Consider the following 12,086-nt stretch of genomic DNA (forward strand, 5'->3'; position numbering starts at 1 on the left):
TCTACAACTTTGCAGGGAGGAGGAGCTGAGGGTACCCTCCTAGGGAGTTCCTCCACCATTTTAGACTTTTTCCTTTTCTTCTTCTTAATCTGTTTCGTCTGTTTCTTCCTCTATATCTGTCTTTTCTGAGTCTGTCTCCTTTGTACCTCCCTGGTTTTCTGTACTTTCCTCTTGAAGCATTTCATGGGCAGCTTTCCCCTTCTCTATAGTTGCCTGACAACATTTTTGATCCTCAGGACAACTATGCAGTAAATGCCACACTGGATGGACCCCAGGTCTTAGAGTCCCCTGTTCCAATGCAAAATCAAGGTCTTTCCCTATTTTTTCCCAACTTGCCACAGTAAGATTACCAGAGTCTAAGAACCAGGGAGCAAAGACATGGCATTCACACAAAAATCTCTCTATGGTGCTCCTTTTTATTTTTAGTTTCTTATGCTCAAACAGCTCTTGAAGAGCCAGAAAAATTGGATGAGACTGTGAGGTCCTCAGGATCAAAACTTTCTAGGCTGCTGTGACTAAATTTACCAAGCGTCTTCCTAATTTCAGTTTGTTTCTACCGAGAACTTACTTTTTAACTACCCTGAGAATTTATAACCACTTATTTCCCACGGTGCTTATGGTCCCACCTTACCTTGGGAAATTTCCAGCGATGCCCCGACTGCAAGAAGTTCTGATATCAGGAGGTCCCTTTACGGGTCACCACTTGCCATGTCCACCCTCGACCAGCATGGAAGACAAGAATAGTGAAGATCTTCTTCGACGAGTTTTACTCAGGAACGTTGATACAATTTTCTGACCACAGGGAACCCCCAAACCAAACTTAAATAGATAGTGCTGGCCAATCCTAGCAAGCCAAATGGGTCATGCAGATAGGCTTTCAAAATGCAGAATCTGGCAGGCCAGGTGGCATAGCCAAATAAGGAATAGTTTACTAAAAGGAGAGCTCGCCATTGGGAGGGTGGAAGGCAGAAACTAGCACCAACTTAGAGTCCTGGCACATCGCAGCTGCCTACAGTTGCTTTTCAAGGAATTTACAATAAGAAATTCAAATACAATATTCATTCAATAAAAGGTCTGTAGGGAAAATACTAGACTTTGGGAAACAGAGAAAACCTAGAAAATTGAACTGTATGTCACAGGAAAAAATCTGTGACATACAGAATAATAATATTCTCTAGAAGAATCTCCAACACTCCATGTTCCTACATCTTTATTACCCATGCCAAGCCCCTGAACAAGTTTCTCCATTCAGAACATGAAACCACTAGTGAAGCAGAGAGAAATCTCTAGAATTAGACAGATGGAGTACATAAAGGTTTCCACTGTGTCACAGGAGACATACTTTGAAAGTGGTTACTGCTTGACATGTAATTCAGAGAAATTGGGGAGTGATAATAAAGAGGATGAAGAGATTGGAAATGGGTAGAAGGATGCTGGCCTTCTATCTTGGTATAAAAAAACAAGGAAGAAATATGTGGTCCTTTGGAAAACTCAGAGAGCCCTTGGTAGGGGTTGAGTGGGATGGCTGAAGAGATAGGGTTGATCTGAGCTTCTATATAAGGGAATAAGGAACTGTGAGGCTCTTAGATGCTTGTAGACTTCCCTGTTCTTATGGTTCCTGGAAGTCAAAGGGTTTATATCATTTATTTCTTTATTCCAAAAGCCAAGTGTTGTGAAGGGCACAGTTGTTTTCCTGAGAACTCATGACCTTTACACTTTTTCGCAAGAAGAAAAGGTCCTAAGGAAGAAGGGAAAAACAAGTATTGTGTCACTAACTAAAGGTAAACACATACATGCTTTGTATACCTATCATGCACTTTGTGTCTGACACTGATATTTGGGAGAGAGAAGTGCTTCTAGTTGGGACTTCAATAACTCAGTCATTCCACTAGTATTACTCTACCACTTCAGATTTCTGAGTCAATATTTGTGATGACTTTGCAGCTTTCTTTTCTTTTATATCATTCATTTTTTTATATTTAAACAAAATTTATTGCTTTTTAATTAGATGTTTCTATATATACATTTAAAATATTATTTCCTTTCCCAGTTTCCTGTGCATAAGATCCCTACCTCTTCCATATCCTTCTTCTCTAACCAAACTTTCTGCCGCATGACATTGCCTTGAACAGGGAGACAAATTAGAGGGGACAAGGGCTTCTCTTTTCAATGTTGCCCAAAAAGGCCATCCTCTGCAGCATATGCATTTGTAGCCATAGGCTATTCCATGTACTTTCTCTGATTATTGGTCTAGTTATAAAAATCTCTGTTTCATTGGCATCATTGTTCTTATGTGGTTTAAAGCACGTTCAGTTCTTCTAATCCTTTTTTTTTTAAATTTAACCACATGTCTGTTTTCAGTTCACTGGTTTGCTACTAGCATTCACTTCTGTATTTGACATGCTGTATCTGTGTCTCCAGTAAATATCTATATCCAGTTCCTTGAAGAATGCACTTCCTACCTTCATCAATCTTATCTAGTTTTTTTTTTTTTTTTTTTGGTCTGATGTATACATATATACTTTTGGTGGCTCTTCACCTATGAAGTTAATTGGAAAGTTAACATGGATTCTGACCAACTAGGTCAAGAATATAGAATTCAAAAATGACAATTTCAAAGAGACTCCCCCTGTTTTTATGAACCTATTGAAATAGACTTTATTTTTTCTCTTTTATTCAGAGCTGGGTTAGGAACCGAGGGTCTTGCGCTTGCTAGGCAAGCGCTCTCCATTGAGGTAAATCCCAAACCTGAAGTAGACGTTTAACTGGCCCTCAGGTCATTCTTTTCCCTGCACATCATCCAGCATCTTACGTTTGGCCTGAAGAAAGATTCATGGTAAATCATCCTAAACCCTCAATTCTGGCCATGGGAACACTGGACGCTAGAGAGTGTAGTACTGATATCAAATGGGACAAGAAACAGAATTCAATAGTCAATGTTGTCTTTGTTCTCCTGTTGTCTGGTAATTTTTTTGATAAAATAAGAATTTGAGAGATTACATTTGAAGTAGGTACACAGAATTTACACTATTATACTTACTGTATATCAGGGCCCCATATGTGACAATATCATTGCAGAAAATGGTACTTGAAAACAGAATTTTTGAGATCAATTTCTGAGAAAAATTTACAAAGTCACCTAACAAGTAATTTACAATAAGAAATTGAAATACAATATTCGTTCAATTATACATCTGTAGGGAAAATACTGGTCATTGTGATACGGAGAAAACCTAGAAAATTTAACTGTGTGTCACAGGAATGAACCGGGGATTAAAAATATTATCTAGGAACATCTCCTACACTCCATGTTCCTAAATCGTTTTCACCCATGCCACGCCCCACAGCATGTAACCACTAGTCAAGCACAGAGAATTCTCTAGCTTTAGAGAGAAGGTGTATATAAAGGTTTCCACTGTGTCATAGGAGACATACCTATAAAGTGCAAACTTGAATCTGGTCAATGTAAGGAAAGGTGTTCATCAGGTAGGCCATGACAGTTTTCAGTGACATCATTGTTAGGCATTCCCTGAAAACTCTCTTCTAACCTGGAGAGCACTAGATTCTTCTGTGATGTCACAAGTGTTGTTGTGACTGCAACTTCCTCTGAGATATTCTTTCAGTACTTCTAGGGTTTACTAATAGGCCTCTACTTCAGAGCACATTTGGGAGTGATAACAAAGACGATGAAGAGAATAGAAATAGGGAGAAAAAAGCTGATCTTCTTTCCTGGTATAAAAAACAAGGAAGAAATATGTGGTCCTTTGGAAAGTTCAGTGAGTCCTTTGTAGGGTTTGAGTGATATCGCTTAAGAGATAGCATTGATCTGAGTCTTCCACATAAGGGAATCAGGAGCTGGGAGACTCTCAGAAGCATTTGCACGTCTCTGTTCTTATCTGGACTTCTCTGTTCTTATGGTTCCTTGAAATAAGAAGTTTATATCATTAATTTCTTTATACCAAAAGCCAAGTGTTGTGAAGGGCACAGTTGTTTTCCTGAGAACTCATGACCCTTACTCTTTTTTTCAAGAAGAAAAGGTCCTAAGGAAGAAGGGAAAAACAAGTATTGTATCCCTAGTTCTGAATAAACTCCTCCACGCTTTGGATACCTATAGTACAGTTTGTCTCTCACACTGATATCTGGGATAGAGAAGTATTTGTAGTTGAGACTTCATCATCTCAGTCTTTCCACTAGTATTACTCTGAATAACACTTCAGATTTCTGTGTCAAGATGTCTTTTTACTTGGCAGCTTTCTTTCTTTCATATCATTCTTTTTTTTATTTTTTACCAAAATTTATTGTTTTATAACTGGATGTTTCTATATTTACTTTTAAAATATTATTTCCTTTCCCAGTTTCCTGCCCATAAGGTTCCTACCCGTTCCATTTCCTTCTTTTCAAACCAGCCTTTCTGCCGCAATGCATTCCCTTGAACTGGGAGACAAAGTAGGGAATACAAGAGCTTCTCTTTCCAATGTTGCCCAAAAAGGCCATTTTCTGCCACATATGCATTTGGAGCCATAGGTTAGTCCATGTACTTTCTTTGTAAATCTGTCTATTATAAGAAAGCGCTGGTCACTGGCATTGTTATTCTTCTCGGGTTGAAAGCACCTTCAGCTCTTTGAATCCTTTTTCAAAATTTACCAACAAGAGGTCTGTTTTCAGTTAACTGGTATGTCCCAGCATTCACTTTTGTATTTGACAGGCTGTATCTGTATCTCTCAGTAAATATTTATACCTGGTTCCTTGCAGAATGAACTTCTTACCTTCATCAATCTTATCTAGTTTGGTTGGCTGATGAGTACAAATATAATTTTGGTGGCTCTTACACCTATTTTGTCAAGTGGAATGTTTACATGGATTTTGCTGAACTATGTGAAGAATGTAGAATTAAGGAATGACAGATTCCGTCCTGTTTTTATGAACCTATTGAAGTAGACGTATAACTGGTCCTCAAGCCATTCTTCTTCCTGCCCATCATCTGGTATCTTACATTTGGTTTTAAGAAAGAATCTTGGTAAAACATCCTAAACCCTCAGTTCTGGCTATGGGAAAACTGGAAGCTAGATAGTGTAGTACTGATATCAAATGGGATTAGATAACCAAATACAATAGTCCATGTTGTTTTTGATTTCCTGATGTCTGGTAATTTTTTTGTTAAAATAAGTATTTGTGAGTTTATCATTTGAAGTAGTTTTACAGTATTTATGCTGTTATACTCACTATATAGCTGGGCCCACTTTGTGACAAAAATCATTGCAGAAAATGGAATTAGAAAACAGAATTATTGAGTACACATTGAGGAAAATTTACAAAACCCCCTATCAAGGAATTAACCACAAGGAATTGAAATACAATATTCATTAAATTAAAGGTCTGTAGGGAAAATACTGGCCTTTGGGAAACAGAGAAAACACAGAAAATTGAACTTTATATCAACGGAATGAAACTGGGAATAAAAATATTATCTAGAGGGGCTGAGGATTTAGCTCAGTGGTAGAGCGCTTACCTAGGAAGCGCAAGGCCCTGGGTTCGATCCCCAGCTCCGAAAAAAAGAACCAAAAAAAAATATTATCTAGAATTATCTCCTACACTCCATGTTCCTAAATCTTTTCTACCCTGTCTAATTTTCTCCATTCAGAGCATGTAACCACTTGTGAAGCAGAGAGAAGTCTCTAGCTTTAGAGAGATGTGTTATGTATAGGTTTCAACTGTGTAACGGGAGACATACTTGGAAAGTGAAAATTCGAATCTAGTCAATGTAAGGAAAGGTGTTCAGCAGGTAGTCCACAGCAGTTCTCAGTGCCATAATCATTAGGACCTCCCTGAAAACTCTCTTGTAACCTTGAGCGTCCTAGCTTCTGTGATGTCACAACTATTGTCGTGACTGCAACTGCCTCTCAGTTATTCCTTCACCAATAGGTTTTACTAATATTCTCTAATTCAGAGCAAATTGTGGTGTGGTAACAAAGAAGAAGAAGTGTTTGGAAATGGGGAGAAGGAAGCGGGCCTTCTGTCTTGGTATAAAAAATAAGGAAGAAAAATGTGGTCCTTTGGAAAGTTCAGTGAGACCTTTGTAGGGCTTGAGTGATATCGCTGAAAAGATCTTGATCTGAGCCTTATAAATAAGGGAATCATGAGCTTGGAGACTCTCAGAAACAACAGGACTTTCCTGTTCTTATGGTTCCTGAGGGATTATATCGTTCATTTCTTTATTCCAAAAACCAAGTGTTGTGAAAGGCACAGTTGTTTTAATGAGAGCTAAGGACCTTTACTCTTTTTGTCGAGAAGAAAAGGTCCTAAGGAGAAGGGAAAAACAAATATTCTGTCCCTAACTCAAGTTAATCATCTCCTCTGTGCTTTGGACACCTATAGTGCAGTTTGTGTCTGACACTGATACTTGGGAGAGAATATTCTTCTAGTTGAGACTTCATCATCTCAGTCTTTCCACTAGTATTACTATGACTATGACTTTAAATTTCTGAGCCAATAATTGTTATGACTTTGCACATTTATTTTCTTTTATATCATTCATTTTTTTATATTTTAGCAAAATTAATTCCTTTTAACTAGATTTTTAAGTAGATATAAACATTTAAAATACTATTTCAATTTCCAGTTTCCTGATCATATGTTCCCTACGCATTCCATTTCCTTTTTTTTTTCTGAGCTGGGGACCGAACCCAGGGCCTTGCGCTTCCTAGGCAAGCACTCTACCATTGAGCTAAATCCCCAACCCCTTCCTTCTTCTCTAAACAGCCTTTCTGGCTCGTGACATTCCCTTGAATTGGAAGAAAAACTAGGAAGGACAAGTGCCTCTCTTTTCAATGTTGCCCAAAAATGACATCCTCAGCCACTTATTCATTTGGAGCCATAGGTCAGTACATGTACTTTCTTTTTATATTTGTCTAGTACAATAAAGCTCTGTATCATTGATATAGTTGTTCTTATGGTGTTGAAAGCACCCTCAGCTCTTCTAATCCTTTTTCAAGATTTAGCAACCATATGTCCGTTTTCAGTGCACTGGTTTACTACCACCATTCACTTCTGTATTTGACATGCTGTATCTGTGCCTCTCAGTAAATATCTATATCTGGTGCCTGGCAGAAAGCACTTCTTACCTTCATCAATCTTACCTAGTTTTGTTGGCTGATGTATACATATATACTTTTGGTGGCTCCTACACCTAAATGTTTAAGTGGAAAATTATCATGGATTCTGGCCAAATATGTCAATAGTGTAAAATTCACAAATGACAATTTCAAATAGACTCTCTCCTGTTTTTATTAACCTATTGAAGAATATGTTTAACTCGTCCTCAAGACATTTTTCTCCCTGTCCTTAGTCCAGTATCTTACTTTTGGACTTAAGAAAGAATGATGATAAATCATCCTACCCTTATGTCTGGGCATGCAAACACTGGAAACTAGATAGAGTATACAGGAATGACCTGTGAATAAAAATATTGTCTATAAGAACTTCCTACACTCTGGACTTTTCTGTTCTTATGGTTCCTGGAAGACAGTGGGTTTATATCATTCATTTCTTTACTCCAAAAGCCAAGTGTTTGAAGGGCATATTTGTTTTCCTGATAAGTCATGACCTTTATACTTTGTAAAGAAGAAAAGGTCCTAAGGAAGAAGGGAAAAACAAGTATTGTATGCTTAGCTCCAAGTAAACTCATGCTTTGGATATCTATAGAGCACTTTGTGTCTGACACTGATATTTGGGAGAGAGAAGTGCTTCTAGTTGAGACTTGATCATCTCAGTCTTTCCACTAGTATTACTCAGACTACCACTTCAATTTCCTAGGAAATACATGTGATTACTTGGCATCTTTCTTTTCTTTTATGTCATTCATATTTTTTAGAGAATTTTATTGCTTTTTTAAAACTGGATGTTTTCTATATTTACATTTAAAATATTAATTCCTTTCCCAGTTTATTCCCTTAAGATCCCTACATGTTCCCTTTTCTTACTTCTATAACCAGACTTTCTGTCCATTGACATTCCCTTGAACTGGGAGACAAATTAGGTAGGACCAAGGGCATCATCACCATTTTTGCCCAAAAAGGCCATCCTCTGCCACATATGAATTTGGAGCCATAGATCAGTCCATGTACGTTCTTTGTTTATTGGTCTGGTATCCGAAGGCTCTGGTTTATTGGCATTGTTGTTCTTATGGGGTTGAAATCACCTTCAGCTCTTCTAACCTTTTTCAATATTTACCTACAAGAGGTCTGCTTTCAGTTCACTGGTTTGCTACTAGCATTCACTTCTGTATTTGACATGCTGTATCTGTGTCTCTCAGTAAATATCTTTATCGAGTTCCTGGAAGAATGCACTTATTAGCTTTATCAATCTTATCTAGTTTTGGTGGCTGATGTATATAAATAATTTTGGAGGCTTCTACACTTACGTTGTTAGGCGGAATGTTAACAAGGATTCTCCCCAACTATGTCAAGAATGTAGAATTCACAGATGACAATGTAAATAGACTCCCTCCAGTTTTTATGAACCTATTCAAGTAGACATTTAACTGGTCCTCAAGCCATTCTTCTCCCCTGCCCATCATCTGGTAGATTACATTTGGCCTTAAGAAAGAATCATGGTAAAACATCCTAAACATTCAAGTCTGGCCATGGGAAAACTGGAAGATAGATAGGGTACTACTGATATCAAATGGGAGTAGAGAACCGAATTAAAAAATCCATGTTATACTTTGCTTTCCTGATGTCTGGTAATTTTTTTGGTAAAAAAAAAGGATTTGGGAATTCATCATTTGAAATAGGTACACAGTAGTTACAGTGTTGTACTCATTCTATAGCTGTGCCCCCTTTGTGACCAAAATCATTGCAGAAAATTTAATTGGAAAACAGAATTTTTGATTACACAATGAGGAACATTTACAAAGTCCCCTATCAAGGAATTTACAGTAAGAAATTGAAATACAATATTCATTCAATTAAAGGTTGTAGAGAAAATACTGGCATTTGGGAAAGAAAGAAAACACAGAAAATTGAACTTTATGTCACAGGAATGAACCTGGGAATAAAAATATTATCTAGAAGTATTTCCTACACTCCATGTTCCTAAATCGTTTCTACCCATGCTAAGCCCCTGGCTAACTTTCTACATTCAGAGCATGTAACGACTAGAGAAGCAGAGAGAAGTCTCTACTTTAGAGTGATGTAGTACATACAGGTTTCCACTGTGTTTCCTGAGACATACCTGGTAAAGGCACTCTTGAATCTGGTCAATGTAAGGAAAAGTGTTCAGCATGTAGATCACGGTAGTGCTCAGTGACATTATCATTAGAACCTCCCTGAAAACTCTCTTATAATCTGGTGACCCCTAGCTCCTTCTGTTGTCATGACTGCAACTGCCTCTCAGATTTTCCTTCAATACCTCTAAGGTTTCCTATTTGGCCTAATTCAGAGACAATTTGGAAGTGAGAAAAAAGAGGATGAAGGATATGAAATGGAGAGAAGGAAGCTGGCCTTCTGTCTTGGTATAAAAAAAACAAGGAAAATTATGTGGTGCTTGGGAAAGTTTAGTATGTCCTTGTTAGGTGTTGAGGGGTAACTCTGAAGAGATAGCCTTTAACTTTGCCTTCCACATAAGGGAATCAGGAGCCAGGAGCCTCTCAGGAGCATCTGAACTTCCCTGTTCTTTTGCTTTCTGGAAGTCAGAGAGTTTATATGATTCATTTCTTTATTCCAAAAGTCAAGTGTTTTGAATGGCACAGTTGTATCCCTGACAGGTCATGGACTTTATACTTTTTGTCAGAAAGAGAAAGTTACTAAGGAAGATGGGATGGAGAAGTATTATGTCCTCAGCTCAGAGTAAACTCTTCAATGTTTTGGGTACCTATAGTGCAGTTTCTGTCTGATACTTCTATCTGGGAGAGAGAAGTGCTCTAGTTCAGATTTCATCATCTTAGTCTTTCCACTAGTATTACTCTGACTATCATTGTAGATTTCCAAGTCAATAGGTATGATTAGTTGGCAATTATCTTTTCTTTAATATCTTTCATTTTTAGCAAATATTATTGCTTTTTTTAACTGGATGTTTCTATATTTACATTTAAAATGTTATTTCCTTTCCCAGTTTCCTGCCCATAAGATCCCTAACTGGTCCCCCTCCTCTTCTATAACCCTCCATACTACCCCTTGACATTCCTTTGAACTTGGAGTCAAACCTAGGGAGGACCAATGACTTCTCCTTCCATTGTGCTCACCAAGTCCATCCTCTTCCACATAGGCAGTTGAAGCCATAGCTCTGTCCATGTACATTCTTTGAATATTGTTCTAGTATCAGAAAGCTCCGGTTCATTGGCATTGTTGTTCTTATAGTGTTAAAGCCCCTTCAGCTCTTGTAATCTTTCCTCAAAATCTACAAACAAGAAGTCCATTTCCACTTTACTGGTTTGCCACTAGCATTCACTTCTGTATTTGTATAATCTAGCTGTGTCTCTCAGGAAATATTTATATCTGACAGAATGCACTTCTTACCTTCATAAATCTTGTGCAGTTTCAGAAGCTGATGTATATATATGTACTTTTGGTGGCTCCTGAAGCTATAATTTTAGCTGGAATTTTAACATGAATTCTGTGCATCTAGGTCAAGACTGTAGAATTCACAAATGGCAACACCAAGTAGACACCATCCTGTTCTTTTGAAACTACTGATATTGAGGTTTCACTGGTCCTCAAGTCATTCCACTCGCTGCCCAGCCTCCTATATCTTATGTTTGGCCTTAATAAAAATCATGGTAAAATATCCAAAACCCTCATGTATGGCAATGAAACACAGGAAGGCAGATATTGCAGAAATAATATCAAGTGGGAATAGAGAAACAAATTATATAGTCAATGTGGTACTTTCCTTTATTAATGTCTGGTAATTTTTGAATAAAATAAGGATTTGGTAGTGTGTCATTTGAAGTATGTACACAGTATTTACACTGTTATGCTTACACTGTAGATGGGCCCCCTTTGTTGCCAAAATCATTGCAGAAAATGGAATTGGAAAAAAGAATTTTTGAGTACACATTCAGGAATATTATAAAGTCCTCTATCATAGAATGTACAATAAGAAAATATAATGTAATATTCATTCCATTAAAGGAGTATAGGGAAAATCGTAGTGTTTGGGAAACATATTTCTGAAAAAATTGAACTATAGGCCATAGGAATGGATCTGGGAATAAAAGTATTATCCAGATTAATCTCCTCCACGCTAGGTTCCTAAATTTTTTCTACCCATGCCAAGCCCCTAACTATCTTTCTCCATTCAGAGCATGTAATCAATAATGAAGCCAAGAGAATTCCTTCGCTTTAGACAGATATAGTAGGTAAAGTTTTCCACTCTGTAAAGTGCAACCTTTTATCTAGTCAATGTTAGTAAAGCAGTTCAGCATGTAGTCCATGGCAATTCTCAGTGATATCATCATTAGTCCCTCCTTGAAAAAACTCTTGCGTCCTGGAGAGCCCTAGCATCATCTGTGATGTCATAAGTATTGTCATGTCTTGAACTGCACCTCGGATATTCCTTCAGTACCTCTAGGATTTACCAATTAGCCTTCTATTCAGAGTAAACAGCCATTTGTGAGGAAGAACAAAGAGGATGAAGATATCAGAGATGGGGAGAAGGAAGCTGGCCTTCTGTCTTGGCATAAAAAAAAAAAGAAAAAATATGTGGATCTTGGGAAAACATCCTGGGAAGATAGCTTTAGTTATTTTGTTCTATGGGTTCACCAAGCTCATGGAGAAGTTGCTGAACATCCTAAAGACATTTTGGCAGATGGTAAAGTTTCTAGATACACCTTATTAAATTTGATGGTCCTGGGGACTGTATGACTGATTGTAAATGTTTCCCAGAATGAGTGCTAGAGCCAGATTGATGTTTAGATGCTTTAGAAGACATGAAATTTTTCTGATATACTTGGGCTAATGGAACAAGTTCTAAATGATTTTTTTTCGATGTGGAGTTTCCCTCAGACCTTTGTAAATATAAAAAAAAAGTTTTGTATATTTGAAATCTAATTTGCACAATGACAAATCACTTTGAGCATGGAGAACACT

At 37.5% G+C, this 12,086-nt stretch overlaps 1 long non-coding RNA gene across 1 annotated transcript; it reads right to left on the minus strand.

The window, feature by feature from the left end:
* Positions 1-1,633: 1,633 nt before the first annotated feature.
* LOC134484676 (uncharacterized) lies at positions 1,634-4,889 on the minus strand. Its single transcript, XR_010062308.1, has 2 exons — positions 3,436-4,889; positions 1,634-1,738 (listed from the first exon to the last, which is right to left on the minus strand). It is a non-coding gene; the product is annotated as an uncharacterized LOC134484676 (long non-coding RNA).
* Between the last annotated feature and the right edge of the window lie 7,197 nt (positions 4,890-12,086).

The sequence above is a fragment of the Rattus norvegicus genome (assembly GCF_036323735.1).
Source record: "Rattus norvegicus strain BN/NHsdMcwi chromosome Y unlocalized genomic scaffold, GRCr8 chrY_unlocalized_3, whole genome shotgun sequence".
In the NCBI taxonomy this organism is placed as follows: Eukaryota; Metazoa; Chordata; class Mammalia; order Rodentia; family Muridae; genus Rattus; species Rattus norvegicus.